This window comes from Podarcis muralis, chromosome Z (assembly GCF_964188315.1).
Source record: "Podarcis muralis chromosome Z, rPodMur119.hap1.1, whole genome shotgun sequence".
In the NCBI taxonomy this organism is placed as follows: domain Eukaryota; kingdom Metazoa; phylum Chordata; class Lepidosauria; order Squamata; family Lacertidae; genus Podarcis; species Podarcis muralis.
In genome coordinates, this window is record NC_135673.1 from 43,449,738 (window position 1) to 43,463,241 (window position 13,504).

The 13,504-nt window shown below is 41.1% G+C and overlaps 1 pseudogene; it reads right to left on the minus strand.

The window, feature by feature from the left end:
• Nucleotides 1-1,881: 1,881 nt before the first annotated feature.
• Nucleotides 1,882-3,017, minus strand: LOC114589473 (high mobility group protein B2 pseudogene; annotated as a pseudogene).
• Between the last annotated feature and the right edge of the window lie 10,487 nt (nt 3,018-13,504).

Sequence of the window (13,504 nt, forward strand, 5' to 3'; positions counted from 1 at the left end):
ATGTTGAGGCATGCCAGGGACCCACAACTGGAAACAGTTGAAGAAATTTTTGTTCCGACAGGTTTTCTGAGCTGAATAAATGGGTCTTTGCTGTGAGTGTCTATTATGTATTGTTTTTGTTTATTTATTGGCTGTGTTTTTAACTGTTTCCCCCCTTCTGTTTTTATTGTTTATCACCTGGAAGGCAAATGATGATGATAATAACTAATAAATAATTTATTAAACATGTTACTTGCCCCAAAGGCTTCCAAGCAACTAGCAACACATTTAGAAACAATTAAATAAACATATCATACTATAAAAACAAGTAAACTCCATAACAGTTACTGGTAGCTTTGGCAACCAACTGTATAGTTTTTAGGTTTCATTTCATTTCTAGGGGAAGTGTAGGATTGACTAATGTTGCTCAGAGACCCAGAACATTTTAAGAAATTCATGAGTGGAGATGGAAAAAGACAACTAGATAAATGCTTATTTTCATCCCACCCCATTTCTCTTCGCTTCTGTATGCTCTGTGGATATTTCAATGAGTAGACTCCTTAGAGTCATTCTTTAAGGCAGCTTCTCCCAGCCCAGTGATTTCTGGGGGTTGTTGGACTACAACTACCATAACTTAGAACCATCCCCATGACCTTGAGTCTTTTCTTTTATTATTATTTTTTAATTTGTGTTTTATTGATCATCAGTTACAAATTAATTAGATGTAAAAAGAAGAAAAGAAAGAGAATTATATCAACAATAACAACAAAAAGGCGGAGTGCAGAGCCATCACAAAGAGGGGAAAATATACAGAGGCAATCTCAGTTGTGGATGTATAGTATTCAGATGAAACTATCATTCCACAATGTTTTGTGCATTGCTGGCAGAGGGAAGCCATACTCAATAAATTCTGCATATTCAATATGTTTCATAAAATTTTGTGTTTTTCTTTCCAGTACAATTATGTAATGTCCGGTCCAATTAGACCCCCAAATAGCTCTATTATTTTATTTACATCTAGAAGCTCAAGGAACGCCTAATAAATACCTTATTACCCTTGATTCTTATTGGAGCAGTCCCTTTATTTTCCAAAAGGAGAGCAAATCCCTTAAAAAAAAAAAAAGCGTGTGTGACCTACATAACATTAAGATCTTTGCTGCATGGATTTTTTCGGCCAGTGAAGCAGCAGGAGAATCTGCATTCGGCACAATGTTGTGCCTTAGCTCATGCAACAGCTGTTCTATAGGGAAAGCTATTTCGACTAGTTAGATTTCTGACACCCCTTTGAATGGTGGCTGGCAGGGAAAGACTTGAGCTGTCACAGCTTGGCTGCAGGGATTCGGTCAGAAGACAGAGAGTGAAGAAAAGATGGTGCATTCAAATAAATATAAACACTGCGTGGATTGATTCTTGCTGTGCATGCTTCCAAGTTTCCACTTTTTATGAATCATTTTTCTTCTTCAAGATTTGAGGGTCACCAGTAGTTAGCTTCAATTTCAGAAATAGCCAGATGGTTGTACTTATTTCAGGCAAGGGAAGCGAGTGTTATATATTTGCAGTTAGACGAACAGGGATATCCTCTGGAAGACGATATTGTCCTCGTCCTCCCCCATCCTCCCCTTTCCAAAATATTTCTCCACATTGTTGACAACTCTGAACCTGAACACCATATCGCTATATATAGTTGAGAGTGGTTAGCAATTGCCCATATTCCTAAGCCATGGGGGTCAAACATGTGACCCCCAGGCACACATAGCCCTACATCAAGTTCATTATCAGGAACAAGCTGGACGTAAATCACACTGTGCAAGTTGCAGTTAATTCTTTTTCTTCTTTTTCAAAATTGTTTTAAAAAGTAATGCAATGCAATAGTAAGCAAGACAAGGTTGACTACCAATTTTACTACCATTTTTTAAACTCTGCTCAAAATCAAGCTGTCATTGAATCCAAAGAACCATTAAATATCACTGAATATTTGACAATATCAGCTTTTAAAAATCTAACAGTAGTGGCATTCAGCTACTACTTAAATTAGAATACAGGTCTCCCTACAATCACATTACCTATACACAATTCTGTACTGTTTTTATACTGAAGCTAACAATGAGCTGCACTCGACTTCACATTACTAGCAAAATCATTGACTTTTGAGCACAAAATCTTTACAGCAGCTTTATAACTCCACTCTTCATCATCTTCATCTTCTTCTTCCTCATCATCTTCTTCAGGCTCTACTTTCTTCTTGGAGCCTGCTGGGCTACCTGGACCTTTCTTTCCTGCATCACCCTTCCCCTTGGCACAATATGCTGCAACATCCTTCTCATCCTTCTTTAGTTTTGCTGCCTTCTGCTCAAAGTGCTGTTTGTCTTTTGCTGTTTGCTCAGACCACATTTCACCTAGTTTCTTTGCTGTATCACCAATAGACAAACCTGGGTGGTCACTTTTTATCTTTGGGTGATGCTCAGAACAAAACAGGAAGAAAACAGATGGTGGTCTTTGGGGGGCATTGGGGTCCTTCTTCTTCTTCTCCCCTTTAGGAGGAATATAACTTTTCCTCTCCCTATCATAATGAACTTTGTCACCCTTTGCCATGTCTTCAAACTTGCCTTTTTCTTTTGCTGACATTGTCCTCCACTTCTCGGAACATTTCTTGGAGAAGTTGGAAAAGTTGACCGAAGTGTCCAGGTGCTTCTTCTTATGCTCCTTGCGGCACGTTTGCATGAAATAAGCGTACGAGGATATCTTGCCCAGAGGCTTGTTCGGGTCGCCTTTGCCAATGGCTGCGGCAACAGTCCCTGATAGGTGGGGAAAGACTTTGTGGTACTTAGCTCCTCACCTGGTGGAGCTGAGGAAGAGAAGCAGTGGCCATTGGCGATGTTGAGAGGGGGGTCAAGTAAAGCGCACGGATCACCTTCCTTCACTGCAGTCAAATGGGTTGCAGTCAATTCTTCATTAGCAAAGACACGATCTGCACAAACTTGCTGGAGTTGCAGGCCTAATGAGCACAGCAGCTCATCCCCAGTAGGTCTGACCCCCATGAAGCAGTTACTGAGACTGATGTTCTCTGCCTCCCCACAGCTGTCTAAGTCCCCTCCTCTCCAGAGCTTTTTCCAAGCAGTTGGAGACTTCACCTGGGTCAACTGCCCTTTTCATGTCTCTTCTGGTTCTGGGAGGGAAACTTGCTGCGGCAAGAGGGGGAAACACCTGCGACTCTGCACCAGTCTGATTCATTTCTGCCTCTTGGCCTCCTTTGTCCCATGCTCCTCCTTCAGCTTCTGCCTCTGATTCTGGTCTTTTTCTCTGCTCCAGACTCTGCCAGCTCACCAAATCCTCTTACCTCTTCAGCACCTCCGCCTCCTCTTAGTCTTTTCTCTCTACTCCCTCTGACCACTCATCATTGTCCCATCACCAACCCTCGGGCTCTGAGACTTCTTTCCTTCAAGGTTCCCCAGCTGGTTCCTCCCAACATTCCTCTGCATCTAACTAGTCCATGATATGCATGTACAGTGCCCTCAGACCTACTGCCTCCAGACCACCTTTTTTAAGGGATTGAGGGAAGCGAGGAATTTCTTTTCAACCCCTTTTCTAATGATCTCCAACATAAAATTTACAGTTTTCCATAGCTGCCCCACACTGGTTCAACGTCTTCAATTAATAATAATAATAATAATAATAATAATAATAATAATAATGGCCTCCAACAAAATATAAAAGAACATATGATACATCAGACATTATGACCCCAAGGTCACATTCCAGGTTATAGAATCTTAGAGTTAGAAGGGATCTTAAAAATCAACTAGTTCAACCCCCTGCAACGCAGAAATTTCAACTAAAACATACATGGCAGATGGCCATCCAACTTCTGCTTAAAAACCTCCAAGTAGAGTCCACAACCCGCTGAGGGGGGTTGTTCCAGCACCAGTGGAACCACCAGTCACCACCATTTCAGTCCCATTAGTATATATGGGAATTGAGGGTGTTTTTGCCCCAGTGTGCATCACTTTACACTTACATACTTTGAATTGGATGTACCATTTTATTGCCCATTTACCAATTTAAGAGTTCCCTTTGGAGTTCCTTGCAATCACTTTTTGTTTTAAATGCCTTGAACAATTTGGTATCATAAGCAAACTTGGCTACTTCATAGTTCACCCCCAACTTGGAGGGCTTTAAAAGAGGATTAGACAAATTCGCGGAAGATATGGATACCAGTGGCTACTAGTTATGATGGCTATGTTCTTCTTCCCCAGTTGGAGGCAGTAGTGCTTTTGAATACCAGATGCTGGAAACCATGGGGAGGGGGAGTGCTCTTGTACTTGGGTTCTGCTTGCAGGTTTCCCACAGGCAACTATCTGTTCAGCCACTATGAGAACAAGATGCTGGACTATATAAAGCCATCAGCCTGATCCAACAGGCTCTTCTTAAGTTCTTACATCCTAATCTTTCTGGGTCTGCAATTTCTTCTTTGGAAGAACTGTTCATTTATTCCTCAAGTGTCTGTAGATGTACCTTCATGGAACTCCATATATGTGGGGTTGGTGTGTAATTTTTTCCCTGGGTTTGCACAAATGCTTGTTCCCAATTTGTGGATTTGCTTCATTAAGTTGATTCACCCGGTCTTTGGAGGCTGCTTAAAGGCCTAATAGCATATTGAAGAAGAAATCTGGTCTGAAATTCATTGCAGCCTTCTGTGTTTTAACCTGGTTTCCCCTTGAAAGCCCCCAGGAACATACAGGATTCAATATGAGAGAGAACTCCAAATAGCATTTCTTTTCTGAGCACTGTTTGAAAGCAGGAAGAAGGCATATCATCTAAAGCTTTTGAGAATAAATATAGGGAGAGGAAGGCTCGGATAACCTCAAATGGCTAAGATGTACAGACTTTCCCCTCCCACCTCACTCCTGAAAATCCATCTGTGATGCTAGTTATACCTGTTAACATCCACCTTGACAGTGCAAACCAGTTTCAAATGCAACAGAAAATGGTACTAATTACCAGAATTTCTGACTATGCCTATACTGGATTCTTCATTGGCAGGCTAATGGGTGACCTGCTCTGTCTTGGCTTTTATATCTGTAGTATGATTAGGAGGCTCATAAGCCGCATATAATACAAAGCCTTCTAAATTTAGCCCAATAATTGAGCCATGTGACATTACATTTCCACTGATGAGAGGAGCTGGAAATCAATGCAATTGATCGATGTGATTTGCTGTCTTCATAATGAGAAAGGGAAATGTGAGAACCCTTTTTCATTACTGCAGAAGCTCCCCGAAGCACAGACTCCAGCAAAATGTCCAAATGGTTCCAGTTTTGGCCAGGTAAATTCAGAAATCACCACTGAAACCATAGAATCAAGAAATATCATTTTGGGGAAGAAGAAAATGTGCTGGTTTATGGTCCTTCCTCTAAAAGAGGAGTGGGAAATACAGAAAAAAACCTAGCACTTGTTCCAGCTGGTCCATCACCTCCCGACATGCCTATCTCCTGCCAGCTGTTCTGTGGAAAGATCCTTATTTTTGATGTTGATCATTGTGATTTTATGATTGGATGCTGATATTACTTGCAAGCCACTGAAGAATGAGCTTGTGTACTGAAAGGCATTTGTAAATGACTGCAGTAACTAAATACAAAATTGAGTTTATTTTAGTCCTCTTTGAATAAAGTGTTGATTTAGATGCAGCCTTAAACAGACTCAGTCTACTGACCCATCCTGTTCCACTTTGCCTTCACTGATTGGCAATGCCTCTCCGGAAAGTTGAGAGAATTAGAAACTTGGGGCACTTTGAAAACATTCCTCAGTTACGACGGTAATCATTTTGAAGTTCTTGGATTTTGAAAACTGTTCCCATCTGGACTGAAAAAGGAAATGAAGGGAGTGACACATGCTGGTTTTGCGTGGCTTTTGACAATGCACCTGTCCTGGGGATTTTGTGCCATATGGTGCTCTGCCTCAGGCTGCAAGAGAGAACGGGTGTAGCTCAGTAGCAGAGCAATTGTTCTGCATACAGAAGGTCCTAGGATCAATCTCCAGCATCTCCAGTAGAGGTGGGGAAAGTCTCATTTCATCCTTTCTTTTCTTTTTATTAATAGTTTGTATTCATGTTAATATATATATATATAAAAATAGAAAATATGAATAGAAACATGTATTAATAAGAAAGGAGGAAGAATAGGTGAATTTAATATTAAATTAATGTGGAAAAATATTTAAGGAGATATATTGACTGCTGCTTTGTCAGAACTCTATAAACGTATACCATCTTTTGATAAATTTGTTTTGATCATTGCTATAAATTGGCCTCCCCCGTTATATGTTTGCTTTATCTGCAAGTCCATTTCCCAACTTTAGTCATTCCATAACTGTTGGGGGATTTGGGGGGCAATGGGAACTCACAGGCAACATTTTGGCAACTTCTGGGATAAAGGCTACCTCTGATTTCTTGTTCTCATTCCTTCATTCAAGCCCCTTCCTTTGTGTCTGTATCAATGCATACCTTTTTCTTTTGTGTTTTAAATGTTAGAATTAGATTTTAAAATTTACTGTACTTTCTGTGTGATCATGAAAAGCATTATTTTTAAAAAAAAATTTAAAAAATACAGGATGGAATGTAGGAATGATTTAATAAAATGGATCCCAAATTCTCAGGAGGAATGTATGCGGATGTGGAGAACCACATACTAAATCACTCCAGGTAATTTTCTTTTCTTTTCTGGCCAGGTATGTGAGGGAAAGAAGAGGAAAGGGCAAGAATGATCAATGCCTCACTGAAATATTTATAGAAATCTACAGCCAAATTCTGCAGCTGCTTGAAGATCAAGAGTGCCTCTTATCTCCCTCCATGGGTCAGAGAATCAAAACTTCCTTCCTTATTAGCTTCGGAGACAAAGGAACAAGGTCGTCATATTCATCTAAATAACTCAAGACACCTGAATAACTTCAGGGGTAAGGAGAAAGCGACATGCTGTACAGTGTAGAGCTGGAGGGCTAGTACTAAATACAGAGTCTGGGCAGATGGCTATCCTGTCCCACAGCTGCACCTGATTCATGAGTAAAGATGCCGCTCAATGGTCAGCAGGCTACTGCAGGTGACACAGAAAGTCCAACTTTGGGATATTTTGGCCTTTGGGAAGCCTAAAAGCGGGACATGAATGCAATGCTCTCACCTCCTGCAGTTTCCAGCAACTGGTATTTGGAGGCAAAAAGGAAAAGGGTAAAGGGTAAAGGACCCCTAGACGGTTAAGTCCAGTCAAAGGAGACTATGGCATTCATCTCACTTTCAGGCTGAGGGAGTCGGCATTTGTCCACAAACAGCTTTCCGGGTCATGTGGCCAGCATGACTAAACTGCTTCTGGCACAACGGAAACACCGTGACAGAAGCCAGAGCACACGGAAACGCCATTTAGTTTCCCGCCGCAGTGGTACCTATTTATCTACTTGCACTGGCATGCTTTTGAACTGCTAGGTTGGCAGGAGCTGAGACAGAGCAACTGGAGCTCACTCCATTGTGGGGATTTGAACCGCCAACCTTCTGATCAGCAAGCCCAAGAGGCTCAGTGGTTTAGGCCACAGCGCCACCCTATACAGCCTCTGACTGTGGAGGTTCTAACTTTCATCTTTATCCTGCTTTGTTTGTTCATTGACCCTGGCTACTAGTTTCTCCCATGGCTTCTCAACTTGTGACTCACCTCCAACAAGATTTCTAAATGGTGATTCTGTGAAACAGGATGCTAGATTAGATGGGCTTTTGTTCTGATTGAACAGGGCCATTTTTTATGTTCATCATTCACACACTTATTTAATTGGTGATTTTTATACGGGGGGAATGATGCTTTCACACAAACACCACAAGCTGCTTTGAAAAGCCCATTCTTTATAGTCAATCTCATTTCAGCTAAGGTTTTGGGAAAATCTATCAATCAATGTCAGTGGTTTTTAATCAAATCCTTCATTCCAGTGCACAATAAGTGTTCAACAATATACCCGCCCCCCCAGTCCCCCAATAGGCTTCAGTGCTAACAGGTTACAACAGGGACTCCTAATGGCAGACGTTTTTGAAAGAAAACATTATTGTATTATGAAATTATTTTGCTGTCCTCTAAATGCTAGTCTAAATAAATGAATTTCATTTGTTTCATTACTTCTAATTATGAAAATGAACTGTAATTCAAATGAATGAACTCCACATTTTTCATTAGATTCTAATGGAAGGAGAAACTGATATACCATGGAACAGCCTATACAGAAAGGTGAGACAGAGCAGGAAGGGGAGTGAGGGAGAAAAAGGTGTGTGTGTGTGTGTGTGTGTGTGTGAAATGGACAGCTATATATTGTATACAAAATGGAGAATGGTAGTCTTTCCTACTGAAGAAGAGTAGAAAAAGAAGAGTTGGATTTGATATCCCACTTTATCACTACCCGAAGGAGGCCTGATGCCCTGGGGGTAGTACAGTCATGCTTCAGGTTACAGACACTCCAGGTTGCGTTATTTCAGGTTATGGATGCGCCAAAACCCAGAAGTACCAGAATGGGCTAGATCACGCTTTGCACATGTGCAGAAGCACTGAATTGCAACCCGCGCATGTGCAGACACACCACTGTGGGTTGCGAATGCTATGGGTTACAAACGTGCATCCCGCATAGATCACGTTTGCAACCCGAGTGTCCACTGTACAATGTATGAAAATACCACACTCTTTGGATAGAAAGCACTGAATTTACAGGCAGCAGAAGGCAGCAGAAAGGACATACCATTGTGGCAGAGAGTTTCTTTCTTCCCTCCATCTTCTTTTAAAACATGCTAAGGCACTTTTCAAAGCAGGAATCCTTGGTGGCGGCATTTTTGCTGATATAATAGCAATGGAGCTCTGGCCACTCTCAGCACCATTCTTAGTTTCCTGAAAGCCTCTGAGAAGAGCACTTGAATGCATGCACTTGCATGGCAGTGAAAGTGACCAGAGCTTCACAGGCGCTGCTTTACTCTCAAAGCTGCCAGCAACTCACCCCCTCCACCCTAACGGCAACCAAAACAGCTTCCCCTCCAGTTCACCTCTTGTAATTGGGGTGGGAATAACACAATGGGACAAGATTGCATTCATACATACATGGCACATTATAAGGTGAACCATACTGTTCAGTAAGCTATTCAGAAGATCCTATGATTTGGGGAAATGGCTGGAAATGTAAGTCATATGAAAACCTTGCTGGAGGGAATAATTGAATCTTTGAAGAAAAGTATGCTTGTACAATGAGCATTCACACTTTACATTGTGGGTGCCCTTTGCGGGATCGCCCGCAGTGCTACAGTTCCCAGGAAACTTAATGGCAAACAGGGACTGGCCTACCTCTCAGTGTTATTATTTGGAGGATCATGCCCAGCCTCAATAGTCAAGTTTCTTGCTGGGAGGTGGGGCCAGTCCCATTTGTATATAGGAGGTGGAGCTGACAGTAGCCAGGCAGTTGGCTCAGGAGATTCACCCACCCTCTCCTCCCTTAGTTTAATGTTTTTGTGTTTTCAGGTTAACTTTTTCTTCCTGTTTAGCAGGTGCTGTTGCGGTCTTTGACTGGTTGCTGTTGAAGAACCACAGTCTGGCAATTACATCTATCTATCATCTATCTATCATCTATCTATCTATCATCTATCTATCTATCATCTATCTATATCTATCTATCTATCTATCTATCTATCATCTATCTATCTATCTATCTATCTATCATCTATCTATCTATCTATCTATCATCTATCTATCATCTATCTATCATCTATCTATCTATCTATCTATCATCTATCTATCTATCATCTATCTATCTATCTATCTATCATCTATCTATCTATCTATCTATCTATCATCTATCTATCTATCTATCATCTATCTATCTATCTATCATCATCTATCATCTATCTATCTATCTATCTATCTATCTATCTATCTATCTATCTATCATCTATCTATCTATCTATCTATCATCTATCTATCTATCATCTATCTATATCATCTATCTATCATCTATCTATCATCTATCTATCTATCTATCTATCTATCATCTATCTATCTATCTATCTATCTATCTATCTATCTATCATCTATCTATCTATCTATATCTATCTAATCTATCTATCATCTATCATCTCTCTCTCTCTCTCTCCCCCTCAAGGCAAAATATCAAAATAGCTTCAGGGATGGTAGGTCTTATTCCTGACATATTATCTCTGATCTTTTCAAACTTCACACCTCTCATAAACACAGTTTTCCCCCACTTGTGTTTCCTAAAGCGTGGTGTGGAAACAGCTGTTCTGGAAAAGAGCAGCACGTTAATCGATGTATAGTTCTGCTCACCTTATCTTGGATGCACAGAAGCACAAAGGACGGTGACATTTTACTCCCTTGTGCTTTGTAAGTTGCGTCAAATGCTGTCGCACCAATGGTTTTTACAGGTACAGGGGAATGAGGAGAAGGAGGATTAAGTGACCAGAGATAAATCACCCAGCCAGGCGAGGCTGAGTTGAACCATATAGTTGGCAAAATTTATGAAGCATTTGTACATAGGTATAAATATCCCAACTTAAGATGAGCGCCACAGATGAGGGGTTCTCCAACTTTGTCCTTGGAGGCTTCCTCAAGTTTTGCGAAGCAATGGCCTAGCTCTTTCCAAGTATGAATAAGACAAAGAAGGGACCGATATATTGCCCATCCACCACACAAAACACATGGAAAGCTGCTTTGTCCATCTAGCCCAGTGCTGTCTGCACTGACTGGCAGTGGACTTTAGACAGAAATCTTTCTTATCACCTGCTACGAGTGGAGAAGCCAGTTATTGTTGCCTCAACTCCTAGCTACTTTCTTTCTTTTTCTATTTTTGCCTTCCTCTTATCATCACACAACGACTGTTACATCAAACTGATGGTGTCTATGTCATTTAATAAAATTATACATCGCATATCTATCCCCAGCCTCTGCCCTTGACCAGAAATGCATCATTGGCAGCTAATCATTCAGCTTCTGGATGGTCCTATAGCAACAACCACTAGCGGAGGTGGAAACAGAAGGTTTTGCCACTCACACACACACTGAAGATGTCCATGCGCATGTATGAGAGCCCATGTCTGTTTGATTTGGGATTTCAATGTCTCTCAGACAAAATGCCACAAATGTGTTGGTGTCTTTTGTTGTTGTTGTTGCTGCTGCTGCTGCTTTGTTTATCCACATCCATAAAAGGAAAAGGTACGTAGAAGAGCTCCAGTGGCCTCTCTTTACAATAAATGGAGGGGTGCCGTAATAATCCTAGTCCCAGTGTGGGGATTGGGCTGCACACCACAGTCCTTCAAAGAAACCTTCTGGGGGACACATGCCAATGGTTGGTTAGTCCAGAGACAAAGGATTGCAGAGCAACAAATGAATATTGACTTTTGTACAGCATGCTAACTTTTACATACACCCCAGCTCTATACTCCACCCAAGCAAGGCAGAGGCATTGCCAGAGGTCAAGAACACATTCCAGCCAGGCAAAAACACTCAAGGAAACACTCATGTTGGTGAGAAATGTGGCCAGCAAGGGGTGGGGGTGTATGTCTACCTTGTGAAAATTTTTGAGGATCAGAGAGGTCCAAAGGGTCGCATTAAGTTCCAGGACTTATGTTCCTCATCCCTGTGCTGGACAAAGCACCTGAATTTGGATGTTCACTTTGTATGTGAACACAGAGGGGACATATTTTATTGCATTTTATTGGTTTGTTGGTGTGTGTGTCCCCCCCCCCCTTTCTTTATCATGCTCAGACACTTGGTTCAGAGATGACTAGGCTCTGCTGACTCATTTTGTGAGAAACTTGAAGGAGATGGCTGATAATCACAAATGTTTCTCCGAGCAACTACAATTTAGGATAGCAAACTTGTTGGGTCTTAGCCTTAATCCAAGCTGAGAGAAAACCAGAGTGCAATAATGAATAGAATTGGATTTTGCTAACATGCAGTATGAGTAGAAGGAGTAAAAAAAATCAACAACCACCTCATTTATAGCTGTCCTCACAACTCACAGCCTTGGATAATGGCAACGCTGCCACATTTCCTGAGATCCCAGAACTGAGGATAAGAAAACAGAGGTAAACTATTAGTGGGGGAGATACAATTGGGTTCCCACCCCCACCCCCCATCACTGAACATTGTGGCATTTGCAAACCACTATACGTAAGCCAATGGTGGGTGGTTATGCAAGTGAGACCATCAAATATGTGCCAGCAAATGTATCATACACTATTAAGGATGTTTCTAAATCCTCCTCTTGCTAATGTCTCCATGAATTTTTCAGTTCCAAGTGGCAAGGACTTTGTTTCAAAAGTCAAACCAGGCACATTAATAATCTTCTAAAACTAATGGTGAAGGGAAAACAGTTGCTTTTTTTCAACATTGAACATTATGTCACTTGCCAAGCACTATGTGCAAGCTATTTCTGGGTGGCAGTGCAAAAATGTATCACAGGTTGCATTCAAATCATAGTATGTTCCATTTTCCCGAAGTTTCTCTAAATGTTAATTTCTGCATTACATTTGAGCTTTCACATTATGTAAAAACCACTTGTGGAAAACTAATGGAATACAGCGTAACTTTAGTGCTCGTTTTCATGCTTGATTCCAGAAAAAAAATCCATTTGCAACCCAATTAACCCAGAGAATCACAGGAGTAAAGCGACAAAAATTTGTGTGATATTATTATTATTATTATTATTATTATTATTATTATTATTATTAGAATTAGAATTTATATACTCCCCTATACCTGCAGGTCTCAGGGTGGTTCACAGGATAAAATCAGAATATAAAACCACAAAGTACATTATCAAAATAATAATAAAAAACACCCAGTAATTCCCCTCCCAACATGCCAATACATATGCCAGCATGCAGTTCTTTCCTTTATGGGGGAAATCATGGAGGATTTGAAGCACACTTGTGGAAAGCATGGGGGAGTAGCAACATTTTCCAGTGATGTCCTTTGTTGCATCACACCAAACCCAATGGGGTGAAGCACTTTTAGCCTTGCATAGAAGTATATTGGTCAAAAAGCCACAGTGCCATAATACAACAAGTATTTCAGTGTGAAAGGTATGTTCTGAGACAGAAGTGCAAGCATTATAAGGGAAACTAACACAATTTTCCCATGTCTGAATGCACCCATGGTGTAGAGGGCCAGTGTGGTGTAGTGGTTAAGAGCGGTAGTCTCGTAATCTGGGGGACCGGGTTCGCTTCCCCGCTCCTCCACATGCAGCTGCTGGGTGACCTTGGGCTAGTCACACTTCTTTGAAGTCTCTCAGCCCCACTCACCTCACAGAGTGTTTGTTGTGGGAGAGGAAGGGAAAGGAGAATGTTAGCCGCTTTGAGACTCCTTAAAGGGAGTGAAAGGCGGGATATCAAATCCAAACTGTTCTCTTCTTCTTCTATTATGCACAATTAAGGATGTTTCAACAATTCTCCTCATCCCAGTTTCTTCCTGAATGTTTCAGACCCAAATGACATGGTGTTTGTTTCAGA